The sequence below is a fragment of the Engystomops pustulosus genome, chromosome 7, assembly GCF_040894005.1.
Source record: "Engystomops pustulosus chromosome 7, aEngPut4.maternal, whole genome shotgun sequence".
Classification (NCBI taxonomy): Eukaryota; Metazoa; Chordata; class Amphibia; order Anura; family Leptodactylidae; genus Engystomops; species Engystomops pustulosus.
In genome coordinates this window covers 72,507,978-72,523,637 of record NC_092417.1, presented here as the reverse complement: position 1 = coordinate 72,523,637, position 15,660 = coordinate 72,507,978, and positions in this window count along the sequence as shown.

The window sequence follows — 15,660 nt, the reverse complement described above, 5'->3', positions numbered from 1 at the left end:
AGCTGGGTTCACAGATTTTTTACTTCTGTCACCTTTCGCATCAAGTAATATTTCCTCCTCTCGTCTTTTGTGTGTGATTTAGTGACTACTCAGCTGCGGCTCCAGGTTGGATTTCTGATCCTTTGCGGTTTGTTGACTTTGAATTTGAGCAGTTGAATTTTATATCACCATAAAAATCCCACCATCTGTGTCTCATTTTTAATTTGCTTGTAAATCTGAAGATTTCATTACAATCTGCGCTGCTGCTCATGAACGTAACATTCCCAGCAGCACGTTGTGTAATGTTAAATAGAAGTCTGCCGAGGAGAAGCTTCATGTAAATCACTGCGATCGTTCTCTGCATCAGTTATTTATTAGGGTGTGCTGTACATCTCTCTAGCCTGCAGGTGTCACTGCTGAGGCTACTGAAAGTAACTAGTTAGTTTTTGCCTTCATGCGTCTTTTTCACTGCTTTGTTTCTTAGCAGATTTCCCATCTAGATATATGTGGCATTTAACCCCTTAAGGACGCAGGGTTTTTTCGCTCATTTCTCACTCTCCACCTTCAAAAATCCATAACTTTTTCATTTTTTCGTGTACAGAGCTGTATGAGGGCAAATTTTACTTTCCCGTGATGTTATTTATTATAACATGCCGTGTACTTGCAAGCAGGAAAAAAATTCCAAATATGGAAAAAAATGTGGGCTCAATTTTTGCGACTTTCACTGCGCTCCAAATAACACCTCTACTTTATTCTTTGATTCGGTGCGATTGCGGTGATACCAAATTTATATAGGTTTTATTGTGTTTTAATACATTTTCAAAAATTAAACAAATGTGTATAAAAAAGGAAAAAAAACTTGGCATTTTCTGACGCTAATAACTTTTTTATACTACGGAGCTGTGTGAGGTGTCATTTTTTGCGAAATGAGCCGAAGTTTTCATTGCTACCATTTTGAGGACTGTGCAACATTTTGATCACTTTTCATAAAATTTTTTATGTCATGTAAAAAGGTGTAAAAGTTTCGGACATTTGGGCGCCATTTCCCGTCTCGGAGGTCACTGCCGGTTATAACCGTTTTTTAATATTTTGATAGATCGGTCATTTTGGGACGTGGCGATACCTGATGTGTCTGTGATTTTTACTGTTTATTATACACCCTTCATAGCTCTGTGGCGGATATATACGTCACAGAGCGTGAAGGGGTTAAGGAGTTAGGGGAATTAGTGAGCTGGTATAGTTTTATGTCTAAAGTTTTCGAAAAACACACTAAAAGCAAAACGTGCAAGATACATGTGAATTAAACTTATTGCCATTGAAACATCTATCTGTTACTGTGCCTAAAGCAAGTAAAGACTCGTTAACTGTGTGGTAAGACCTCGTGTGCTCCCCGCACAGTCACCGGGAGACACAGAATGTATGGGGCTGTGATCTGGTCACAAATCATGCGACCAGATCAAGGAACCCATAGTGGCCCTATGAATGAGCCCTAAATGTTGTACGCAGAAGCTGGAAACCATTATGATTTACCCCAAGCTTAAAGTAGACTAAAACGGGGCACATTTACTTAGAAAGACTGAAACTTCAAAGAAAATCATGAATCTGTCGCTTCCCTGCACTGGTTCGACAGTTGACCAGCTTTTATGTAGTGCACTTTTAACATCGGCTGTGCGACACAATTTGTGCGCCCCTTAATTTGTGTCGCATGAAGGACAGCACAGCTGCACCACAAAAAGGGTTGTATGTGACACAATAGTGGCGCAGACACTTTTTAATTACCTGTGCAAGCCATTTTCACCTGAAAGAACATGCAAAGTCAGTCAAAAAATGCGGCGCAAAGCCCTTAATAAATGTGCCCCAATGTATCCAAATCTCAGTATCCTCTATGAGCTAAAGACAAAAGAAGCATAAAAAGGAACATAATGGTAGTGGGGTGTAGAGCATGGCTTGGATTCTTTTTACTTTCAAAATTGCCTTTGCTGTATTTCTGAATCATTTATTTAGTTATGGTGTATTTTTAATGTATTTCCTGAAAAACATAAAGCCAAACCTCAGTATTAGAAATGAAATTGGGGCCCTAATCCCAGAAGTCACAAGCTATGCTGTTTCCATTACTGGACAGAATCATTCATCAACATCACATTGAAATAGCCAGGGTTTTGTGTCTGCTCTAGGACGCTGTCATTTATCAAAGTCAGAAATCAGAATCTTTTCTTTTATCTTTCGGCTGCTTTATATAAGGGAAAATGGCAATAGAAAGATGATGCTACAAAGTATCAGATCAGATGATGAGATTGTCCTGTGATATGGGTGTATTCAAGTCTGACATTACCCATGGTCTGTTGGGGACGCTTGACAAATGGCAATGTCCTCTTTTGGCTGTGAGAAGAGTCTGAACTTACTGGGAATCAAAGATAGTAGAACTGCATCAGTCCAACATTTTCACATAAACCAGTGGTGGAAGCAAAATTTTGCTGTATCTAGCTATAGAGTTAAATGACATTCTGTCTTACTGCAACCACAACTAGGGGGAGCTTTCTGCATACAGATTTTTACAGCTTGTAATGACCAGTGTGTTGTGGAACTACAGAACTGTTTGACATTGTGCCTCCACTAAGGACGTTATCCCTGGGATCTGGACTTCACTGCAGGGAGATCACAAAGCTGATACAACATATGGTTGTCCTGGTGTAGATAGCGGCTGACCCAGTGGGCACAGAGACACTGGTACATGACACATGGTGGCATCCATGCCCGGTAAGGAAGGTGACTAGGCTGCTGCCACGGACCCACGCCGTTATATAGCACCAATCAAAAGTAATAATAAATCTGCCTGCAGAAAACATGAAAGAAAAGGCTAAAAGCCATCATATTCCTCTGTCTGGGGTTAGGAATAGAGATGAGCGAGCACTAAAATGCTCGGGTGCTCGTTACTCGAGCCGAACATTTCCAGATGCTCGAGTGCTCGTTTCGAGTAACGAGCCCCATTGAAGTCAATGGGAGACCCGAGCATTTTTCAAAGGGACCATGGTTCAGGAATAAAATGTGTTATTTAATTGAAAAATAATGTCTTCTGATAATTTGCAAACATCTGCAATCTATTCTTCACTGTTCCGCGCGTATATTATCTCCCGACAAGTTAGCAGATGTAAAGAACAGTGAAGAATAGAATAAAAACAGTGAACACAGTGAACACAGTGAACACAGGATCATTTAAGATAAAAACACAGTGCAGAACACAGTGCAGAATAGATTACAGATGTTCGGCACATCTGCTTACTTGTCGGAAGATACGCGCGGAACGGTGCGAACAAAATAGCATGTGAAGAACAATATATATGTGTGTGAAGAACACATTGCAGATGTTTAAATACATCTGCAATGTGTTCTACACACATATATATTGTTCTTCACATGCTATTTTGTTCGCACCGTTCCGCGCGTATCTTCCGACAAGTAAGCAGATGTGCCGAACATCTGTAATCTATTCTGCACTGTGTTCTGCACTGTGTTTTTATCTTAAATGATCCTGTGTTCACTGTTTTTATTCTATTCTTCATTGTTCTTCACTGTGTTTTTTTTAATTAAATGCTCGATCTCGAGCAGGGGAAATACTCGTCCGAGCAACGAGCCGTCTCGAGTACCCTAATGCTCGACCGAGCATCAAGCTCGGACGAGCATGTTCGCTCATCTCTAGTTAGGAAGCATCAATCATGTCTCCTGAGAATGGATAAAGTTAAAGTGAAAAGATATGAAACAAAGTACAATATAATAGAATACTTTGAATAATGGAGCAGCTAGGCTCCTACAGAAACTCCCTGTAAGTTAAAGTGCTGGCCCCCTCCTCTGTAACGTTGTATAGCATGCGTTCATTTACGTTCTATGAAAGGTTTGCAGTGATTGGATGCCCGCTGTGATAATTACCTGAGTACAACATGTTACAGTGCGCGGCTTATGGAGATTATGCATTTTTTATAGAGACGGCAAGAGTTTATAGGCTGGAGGATCTGGAGGTAGAGAGAGCTCTGTAAATCTTAACGTATCACTTAGTGTAATAAACTAGAACAAGACTTCCATATGTCAGTCTTAAGAAGTACAGCGCCTTCATCTTTTTCTGACTGGTGCTTAATTTTTTATGAAAACTTCTGTATACTTGTTTTCAACTAAAATGGAATGAAAGAAACAAGCAATGTAATGTGTTGTAGGATGTTGGCAGGCTGGGGGTTGTAGGGAGGAAATGGTGCCTAAATGTGGGGGAGATATGAGATATAGATAGATAGATAGATAGATAGATAGATAGACAGTTGGTTATTTATCATATGCTGATGTGCAGGCGAATAATACCCCCCGAGCATCAGGCACAGTCGGATACATGGAGAGGCCACAACCTCTTGATGTATTCGGAGGGGGCCTGCACAGCGTTTATCTTTATGCCAGGCCCTACTTTGGGCCCTACTTTGTGCCGGGAAAGGAATGCCCTGCACCGGCCCAATTACATCGGCCATATTCCCCCTCCCTCCCTTCACCCTGGCGTGGAGGTGGTGGAAAGGGGAAAATAATTGCAAGTTCTACCAATAAACTAGCATTTGCGATGATTTCAGGGATTCTATGCCACTGGCGTGGTGCAGAAATACCCCCCAGAGAGTCCAGCATAGCATTGCGGAGTGGGAACACCAACCGTACCTGAATTGGTGCGTTTATGTCACATACAAAATCAATTTAATGAGATGGATGCATAGATATTATGTGACATTGTAATTACATTACCACCATCTTCTTCTCTCCCCTCCCTTGTTCTGCTTCTATTATTACATCCATTACTTTGTATTCTATACATAGACATAGAGTCACTACTAATGTTCCCTGTTCTGTGCCTTATTAAAGGAACATTCATTTGGTTAAATGTTGATCCATCTGCCTCCAAATTACTAATGGCAACCTTTACAACCAGACAACAGAGCCTTCAAGCGACATCATAACATACAGATCATACAAAACTAATTATAAAGGCGGAGATGCGGGAAATCTGGAAAATTACTGGAGTGTAGGGGTGATTCCCTTCATCAATGTGTCAGGTAAAGTAAAAAAAACAGCAAAAAAGTAAAATATGATATATAAAAAAATGAAGCAGATAACATTACGAGAGAGACCACCTATGCTCCTCTGTTCATAGGCTCAGTGCTAGAAGCACCAGGTCTAAAATATGGCCTCCAGAGAAGGTAACACAGCAGTGCGTGAGATACACCAGGAGGTCTGCCAGACAATGGCCCAGGTATATTATTGTAAATTGTGTCTGTTCTAGTTTTTGCACCAGAAAACATGTCATCCAACCCCAAGTGATCAACACTGAAACTCTTCAATCCCGGGTAATTTTTTATATCTAAAAGGAGAACTGTCAATTTACCGCATTTTACACAAATACAGCTAGTGAAAGATTCTAATAGAGCCCTATTAACTTAATGCCACTCTTCTCTGGCATCAGAGGGGGTGTGTTCTGCTCAGCTGATCCCACCCATCTACTCTTACCCAAGCCATATGCCTTTTCACCATTCAGCATTCATGTCATGTGACCAGGGTGATGTCATCTAAGGTCATTTACCCTGTAACATGTGAAAAGTCTACCCTGTGTACATATCTGATCACATGAAATCACATAATGCCTCCATGGAGAAGTCCAAGCAAGCATGTTATAATTTAATGTGATTACATACATAGATGAGGTAGATGTTAATGTTACTGGGTAAAGCAAATGTTACTGGGTAAAGGACCTTAGATGACATCACCCCCGTCACATGACAAGAAGTGCTCAATGATGTAACAAAACTCTGTTTCAACTTTCCAGCAAGGCACTGTGTAGACTATTTGACATAGTATTTTCTACCTACCTCTTATAATAAGTAAACAGTGCTGTGTATGTCTGTATTTGAATATTAGCAAACAGTCTTTAAGTACTAGTTCCATACAGCAGCATGTGATAGCAGTGAGACCTGTCAATCAGGAGCAAGGAGGCAGGGCAATGCAAGTAAAACTTAATATACAGGACTCCTTTAATATCATTGGCTAAGTTGCATATAAGTTTACAAACTGATTTTTTAACATTGCAGCCATGGAAAGGAACCATTCTGGTACAAGGAAAATACTCTTTAATCCAATTTTTATGAAGTATTTATTTTGGGTTCCCTTTAACTGCACCTCCACGCATGAGAAGATACGCAGTGTCCAGCGTGCAGTGGAATCTCATTCTGCCACAGCTGCCAAATTGGAACATCATTTCTCCGTCAGTGGATGTGACAATTACCTGCCACTTTGTGACACGTCGTTAGGGGATGCTCCATGGCTCCTTCCATTGACAGTTCTGCTGAGTTAGCTGTTCTCTCCACTGTCTGTATAGTGTGATGGGTATAAATACACAAAATGTTCTGTAGATGAGATGACACTGGCAGAAATTCCACAATCTGAGCAGTTTTAGTTATATTTCAGAAAGTTGTGATTCGACAGAAGATACTGGAAGAAGGGTGATATAGTCATAGACATCAGTATATCTATATTCTACTTGCTTCAGTGGAAGAGATGAACTTTACAAATCTATAAACAGAGACATGAACCTAATAGAGGGGCTGCAGAATGTACAAGAGATACATCAAAGTCCACCACTCTGGGAATGATATAACTTACTGTCACAAATCTTTACAGGACCTACAGAGCTTGTAATTATAAAGAAGAGATCGGATCTCAGAGACCCATAGAAGATTACACCAAGAAAGGGACAAAGGGTAACATTTAGGCTCTTGCTACACCAGTGATTTCTGCTTACTGGATATGACACTATTCAGAGGTTATAAGTTTTTCATAAAACAATAATTTGTTATTCTTTTCCATAATGGAAGAAGATAATGGAAACCCTTGATGGTGGAGTGTGATCCCAACCGTACACTAAGGATAGCAGTATGATGCCATGTCTCCTTATCATGACTTGTGTTGGCTGCAGGTCTGACCCTTACACCGCTTGCCTAAAGAGGCATTAGATGCATGGAAGCAGGGTAAGGGTTAAATCTCTGAACTTGTTGCTGTAATTACCTAAAGTCACAAAAGCAGCTTATACTAATCCATACCTTGGCTGCTGCAGAACTTCCTCATATATACCACAACTCCTGTAGATGTTCCTAATATACACCTCACTGCTGAAAAACATCCTAATACACATCTCAGCTGTTGCAGAACATCGTATTATACACCTCAGTTACTGCAGAACATAATAATATACACTGCAGCTAGTATAGAATTTCCTAATACAGACTGCAGCAGCAAGTTTTCCTAATACACACCTTGGCTGCTGCAGAACCTCATAATCCATACCTCAGCTGCTGCAGAACCATCTAATACACACCTCGGTGGCTGCAGAACATCCTAATTCACACCTCGGCTGCTGCAGGACATCCTATTACACACCTCAGTTACTGCAGAACATCATAATACACATTTCAGCTGCTATAGAAAACCATCCTTATACAGACCTCAGCTGCAACACCACACCCTATTACACACCTTGGCTCTGGCAGAAAATCCTTTCACACACATCAGCTGCTGCAGAACATCCAATTACAAGCTCCTAATACACAACACAACAGATGCATAACCTTCTAATACACATATATATAGCTGCAGAACTTCATAATACACATTTTGGCTGCTGCAGAACCTCCCTGCAATTTGGAATTTGGAAACTAAAGGGGCAGTTATACTTTCAGACAGTTAAATCCCACAGAGACATAGGGAGGCATATATCAAAGCGAATATGGCATAGAACAAAATGCAACCTGTTTGCAACTTTTAAACTCCATTTGCACAAAAAGTTTTGTGCAATTTGAGTTTTAGCCGCTCTCGCAAGTTCCTGAGCAGGAGGCATGGTGAGCCCAGGGAACCATCAGTCTTCAGTGGATTTACCAATATCTATACCAGCTCTATATAATTGACTTCAGTTCCAAACAGAAGTTAATTGTGGTGAGCTTTGTGCCAAATATATAACAAGGCCTGCCTCTCCTCATGCATGTGTCACACACGCTGCATGGTGGGAAGTTATCAATATGGTTGTGAAAAATTACATTGATAAATGCCCACCCCAGAGCAAGTTTCTGGGACCTTCTTATTACATACATCTTATGTACCTCATATTACAGAAATGCAGTGGTAGGAGGCACTGTGTGGGAATCATGGGAAAGAGAAGAGGGGCCACAATGTGAAGGAGGAGGAGGAAGAGAGGGGCCACAATATAAAGGGGAGTAGGACAGGGCCACAGTGTGAAGGAGGGATAATGGGTCGGCAATGCGCATGGCTTTGGGGAAAAAAAATTGCGACAAGTTTTGCTATAACCCCTTTTATCTCTATACCAAAAAGATGGGAGGTTTTCATAAATTGATTTTTCTATTCCTGGCTGATAGGAAAGGATTCTATTTCAGGGGGCATACACCCAAGTAAGTCGAGACCAGGAAGCCAGCCGCCATGGTTTCCTCCATAGGATTTTTTTTCTGCCCTGAGTGCGACTATACTCTCTTTGTGAGTAGTATGAGAAATACATTTATAACAAAATGTCATATTATATAACTTATTATTCTGTGTCATGTCTTCTATTTCTAATAATGTATGTAAAATGTCATTATTTAATTATTTAAATATTACATTATTTTCATAGAAATAGTTAATAATAATTCTGCCTCTATTGCTATACTAGTTTGTATATATTATCTGTCCAGCTCCACCATTTGGACTCAGGATGGCTGCTCCAGCCTACAATCTACAAATTGCGAACTTTCTGGCATATTGGCCATTAAAAAAGTCATAAATACTGCTGTAGGTCCAGGAACAGTAAATAAAATTAAAAGATTAAAGACAAAATTACAGTAAATAAAAATAAAAGATTAAAGACAAAAAGTGGCAGGAAATATTAAGGCTGGGGCACAATGCGCCAGACCCGCCAGTCTAAATAAACTAAAGAAAATCTGTGCCCATGAGACCTCTCTATACTGTGTAATGTCACTGGGGTAAGTGGTGGACTGGGAAATGAAAGTGACCCTTGAAAAAATCCCTATGTCATGGCAGCGATCACTATAGGTATGCAGAGTCAGTACAAATAGACGACGCTTTGGTAATAATTTGAGTAATTAAATGTAGCACTAACAAAGCTACTAATGAATATAAAAATCTAAACAACATTATTAATATGTGACCTTATATTAGCTTGAATAGAGATCCAGTTTTATCACCTCTGGTACAAGACAACAAAAATGTTATCACCTCTAAATAATTAGTTGTCACCTCTAAAAAAATGTATTTTCTCAACAAAATGAACAGTGAAAGGATAAACTAATAATAAATGAATAATAAGAATTATGTTTTGTATGTAAATTGGAAATATACCGTATTTTTCGGCCTATAAGGCGCACCAAAAATCCTTTAATTTTCTCAGAAATCAAAGGTGCGCCTTATAGGCTAGTGCGCCTTATATATGAACTTATACAGAAATGTACTACAGACAAGATGTACTGTACATTTACCAGTGTTTAATAGCTCCATCCCCAGAAATTTCCTGCACCTTCCCACACAGTATACAGGGCCCCTAGCTCCTGAAGTGCCCTGGCACCACAACTAACATTGTGCCCTCCCCCCCCCCCCCCCAGCACGGAGAGACCTGAGCCGCCATAGTGCCGACCACGAGGCAATCATCATCATCAGTAAACAATCCCCCATACCTGACAGCCCTGTAACAGGGGAAAGAGAAGGAGCCACTGGGAACCCCACAGGAATAACACCCTGGCTGAGGGGGGAAGGAGAAGGGGCAGAGGAAGACCGCTTAACCCCTGCATTAACCCCCAGCAGCCCATACCTCTGAGATCGGAGCTCTCTGACACGCTGAAGACAAGTTTCCCGGGAAGTGTAGCTGGCTTGAACTGTGCACAGGTCTGCCACCTGCTGGTCATTTTTAGGTACTGCATTTGATCCTCTGCGCCTTATACTCCAGTGCGCCTTATATATGAACCTAGATGTCTTAGCAGGCATTTATTAGAGGTGCACCTTATAGTCCACCTTATAGGCCAAAAAATACGGTAATTACTTCTGTGATATTCTGTAGTAGATCGATAAATGTTTGCAGCATGGATACGGAAATACGCCAACTCCATGCCCTAGACAAAGCCGGAAGAGGCAAAACCTGGGTCGGGGTAGGTGTTTGCCATACGACATTGATACACTGTTTGTGCTCGCTTTCATAAATAGTTTTGTGAGTAGATAATTTTTTTTTAATAACCCAAAAATTGAAGGATCTATGCTATGTGTCTGTATGATTAGCATTAGTAACCACTGTGGATTTCCGACAGGGGAGTGGATTGCTTTTGGTGGTGGAGCGATGGTGGGAGGTCCTAGAGCCATATGTACACTGGAGTGGTGAGAACTACTACCTTTGCAACCACATCCTGCATCATTTTTAAGGAGTAAGCACTGGGATGTATTTATAACATTTATGTGTATAACATTATTAATATATAACATTAAATTAGTTTTAATAACGGTCTAGTTTTATCACCTTTGGTCCATTACAACACAAATGTTATCACCTCTAAATAATTAGAGGCACAGCAATGAAAGACTCATACAGACATGTTATACTTCGTGGGACTCAGACTTAGTGGTTTTACAATCCAAGCACAACTTGAAGTGGTTTTTACCAAACTCTTTTTCCTCAGTGTGCTGAGAAGGGGGCAGTGGCCATCACCTTCTGGCAGCAGTAGCACAGGCACCTATGTGATTCTCTTCCCTCCTGTGAAGGGCTATTGGGTGAAGGAGAAGGTAGCCCCAGCCTGTTGTGACTGCAGCTGCTGCGATGTTCCTCATGTGTGTGACATTCTGCTTTGCTTTTCCTTTACTTGTAACAATCCTTTATTGTGCCACAGCTTGTTGGTATAGCAGAGAAGGGGGACATGAGGGATCATCACTAGAAAGAGAATATCAGGGTATGATGTGGTGAGGCGCACATATTGGTAAGAAGTCAGAATTATAGTAGTAACCACCAAGTGGCCCCAACAGTAGTCGGTGCATCAGGAATTTTCCTGTTTGGCCAGTCCGCACCTGATTGGGGTTAATATCCTTTTAATTAAAATTTCCCAGATTTTATACCACCAATAATTTTTAAATCCTATCCGATCATTATTTTCTATATTCATTTGTTTGCCAGGTTTATTGAATGAATATAGTAGGTAATGATTGGGTAGGAAGTTATTGTCTATTTAAAAGGGATTGATGGTATAAAGTCTGGGAAATTAAAAAAAAAAGACAAGAGGATATTTTATCAAATGTTGTATGTTGAAAAAAAAATTACTAGAAGGTTTTGACTAGCACAAAAGGCATAATTGTGCTTGCTAGAAGCCAGAATTGGCAAAATCTGGGTCAGGCAATGTGCTCTCATTTTATCAATTTATTTTTAACACCCTTTTAATTGGACTGGTTTAATACTATTCTGCTCAAGTGGTCTTCACTATGGATCTCTTTGACTTCATTCAGCTCTGAATTCAAAGATCTGTGTGGTATGAACACAGACAAATAGGACAGGAACAAATCTGCTTTTGGTTCATATAGCTCTTTTTATTGACTATACTTGTTAGAAAAATCAGATAATACTGATGAACTCTGATAGGGTTAAAGCACAGATTTTCTCTGGACATTTTATGTTAAAGAGGTTTAATCCTTTGGGGGACATTTATCATACAAAGTACTGGCATATGATATAAGCCCCACCCCTCCACCAGATACATCACCTAACTATCTGATGTATCCAGCGGCTGGCTGCACTGGAGTTTAAGGGCCTGGCGTAAAATTGTACTTGCACCAGGGCAGTTCAGCCCTGAAAATTCGCAGGCTGTATTGAGTGTGCAGACGAGGGCAGAAACCCCCTGGGCCGACCAACTCCGCCCCCCATCCACGTTCACTTAGAGTAGACACGGCGTAAAGGTCGAAATTAATCGCAAATCCTGGTGGTTCACAAGGAAGTGCAATTATTTCAGGGTTTGTACACCACAAAACTGGTTACAGTTTTGTGGTGTCCAGATAAATCTCCCCCCTTCAAAACATGATCACTCAAGGTACTGCTCTTATGATTATCATTCCCAACAGTCTTTTGGGAGAGACTGTGTAGTCTACAGTGAGAAATCAGAAGATTGACCCTGTCTTTTGCAAAGTCATCTAAAAGAGAGTTTATGACCATTGTCAACGTACTAGAATTCCTGTGATACTCACTGATACACTGCTACCTTGGCCATGTTTTTTTTGGGGGGTGAAATTGGTGTAACATGAAGCTAAAGGGCCCCAGTGCAAAGTCTGTGCCAGGGCTCCGACTACAACGTATGGTTTATAGTACTAGCCAGGGCCGCATCTGCCATGAGGCGAGATGAAAATCTCGCCTCAGGCGGCAGAATGCGGGTCCCTGTAAAGGGCGGCGAAATTCGCCGCTCTAAAGTGGGCGATTCGGGCGTCCATTAACACCCGAATCGCCCACCAGCTAAATAAATCGCGCCTGTCTCTTTAAGACACAGGCGCGATTTATATGCGGAGCGACGCAGCGCCTTTCCGGCAGCTGCGTCGCTCCGTTCTAATCAGTGACACAGGCGTCATGACGTCACGCCGCCTGTGTCACTGTGCGGAGCGGCGGCTGCGAGAAGAGCCGCGTGAAGACTGGACCCGCGCGCCGAGGGAGCAGCTGCATGCAGGTGAGTGTGATTTTATTATTTTTCATGTACTGTCATTTATTTTATGTGGGGGAGTTATATGTGGCCATAATTGATGTATACGGGGGGGGGGGGTATACATTACATGGGGCCAGAATTGTTTTATACTGGGGGCGGGGCGGGGGGGGGGGGGTTTGGTTACTGTATATATTGTATGGGTCCAGAATTATTTTATACTGGGGGGGGGGGGGGTACTGTATATATTTTATGGGGCCAGAATTGTTTTATACTGGGGGGATGCAGTATATATTATATGGGGCCAGATTCATTTAAACTGGGGCGGGGGGTATTGTGTATATTATATGGGGCCAGATACATTTAAACTGGGGTGATGGGTGCTCTATATATTATATGGGGCCAGAATAATGTTATACTGGCGGGCTGTATATATTGTATGAAGCCAGATTATTCTTTTCCTGGGGGGGTTATATATTTATATGGGTCCAGATTTCAGCTGGGGGACTGTATATGGGGTACAGTATATTACTAAGCTGGGAGGGCTGTATATGGGGTACAGTATATTACTAAGCTGGGGGGATGTATATGGGATACAGTATATTACTAAGATGGGGAGCTGTATATGGGATACAGTATATTACTAAGCTGGGGGCTGTATATGGGATGCAGTATATTACTAAGCTGGGGGGATGTATATGGGATACAGTATATTACTAAGATGGGGAGCTGTATATGGGATACAGTATATTACTAAGCTGGGGGATGTATATGGGATGCAGTATATTACTAAGCTGGGAGGGGGCTGTATTTGGGATACAGTATATTACTAAGCTGGGGGGCTGTATATGGGATACAGTATATTACTAAGCTGGGGGATGTATATGGGATACAGTATATTACTAAGCTGGGGGGATGTATATGGGATACAGTATATTACTAAGCTGGGGGACTGTATATGGGGTACAGTATATTACTAAGCTGGAGGGCTGTATATGGGGTACAGTATATTACTAAGCTGGGGGGCTGTATATCGGGTACAGTATATTACTAAGCTGGAGGGCTGTATATGGGATACAGTATATTACTAAGCTGGGGGGGCTGTATATGTGATACAGTATATTACTAAGCTGGGGGGCTGTATATGGGATGCAGTATATTACTAAGCTGGGGGGCTGTATATGGGATACAGTATATTATGTATATACTTTATACTGTAAGTGACTGTGGTATTTTTAGGGACGCCGGGTGGAGATGCTGCACGGAGCTGAAGACATCTGCCCGTGAACTCAGCAGTGATACGTCATGGATTGGAGAACCTGGAATAAAGTCCTCCTGATGGAAGAGATTGTCATCTATAAGGTACTAGATGCCACTAATGCCTCTCAGATCCTGTAGTCAGTCACACAGTGTCAGGGAGCTGTCTGTAGGGTTGTTAATTGTTAGTAAAGTTTTCAGCATTTACTTAACAGGGAGCGGGGGGGGGGGAGGGGGCAGCATTTTAATATTCGCCTCAGGCAGCAAATATGCTAGAATCGGCCCTGGTACTAGCCTTCTTATATGGGAAAGTGATGTCTAAGCCTTCTGGGTGGTGTTTAGAAAAACAAAATCAAGGAACAAAGGAAGCAGTTGGCTCACACATGACATTCTGGTTCTCAGTACAAAATACGTTAAGGGAAAATGTACATCCTCATATCCCATATGCACAACGCCTTTTTGGACCGATGCTGGTCTTGTAACTAGCTATATCCTACAAAGAAATCATAGTGCATATTTTAATGTTTCTTTAGAGCATGAATAGTTCCATACAAATTTGAGTTTTTGAGCTTAGTACAACTTCTCTAATAGTATCATAGGAAATGCATGCTTAGCCATTACGAATACATTTATGTTGCATACCATTTATTATCAGGGCACAAGAAATAATTATTTAATAAATTATTATAATAAACTCTAAAGGAAAATGACAATAGGGTCACCCACATTGTACTTACCATGGCAAAGTCTCCCTTTAGTCCACAGCAGGACTCAGGACTTTCTGTGACATCCAGTGTCAACCATGTACCCAGCCCTTCAACCACCTATACCAGTGATAGCGAACCTTTTAGAAACGGAGTGCCCAAACCACAACCAAAACCCACCTATAAGTGCTGGCATGACAATTTAAGCAGTAATTTATTGAACCCTGCTCTATCACAGGTTTCAATTGTATTGGAATCCTGAGGACACCAATACAATTGAATGAAGATGGAGAAATCTGGATTGTAGCTTACCTTCAGGGTCCCCTGAAGAGGAAGAATCGGGAGACCCAGAGCAGGAATTATAATAACAATCCATCTCTATCCCCACCTTCTTGTTCCTCCTGTAGTCCTGGCAGCCAAGGATGTTTCTATAAAATAGCGCTGAGCATGGCACGTCCTGGGCTGTCTTGGACTGCAGGAGGAAGCCTTGAGTCCTATCTGGCAAAATCTATGCTGGGGTGAAGGCCTGGGTGCCCACAGAAAGGGCTCTGAGTGCCACCTCCAGCACCAGTGCCATAGGTTCGCCACCACTGACCTATACCATGTCAATGTTTGGAGGGGGTACGCTGGCTTTCATGTGACAGGAATTGTGGACCGTGCCATTGGACGATCTTACTGATTCGGACTAATCGCTGGATTTAAGATTCAAATTGTGTCGCAAGACAATGCACTTATATCCTCAAGGAAGAAGAAGGTGAACTCTGACAGACCTCAGCAGGGAAGCGACACATGCAGGATATCGGCGCACAATCTTAGTGAATCGCGGCACAGTGCATTTTTGTCAGACAATGTACTTTCGTGAACTCCTCGGACCGGGTAAGTGAACGTGCCACATAATCTTTTTTCAGTAGTGCATATAATGGTAGGTTTTTATCCTGTCTGTGATGTAAATGAAATGACTGCTTTATAGAAAGTAAGAAAGAAGAGTCTAATAC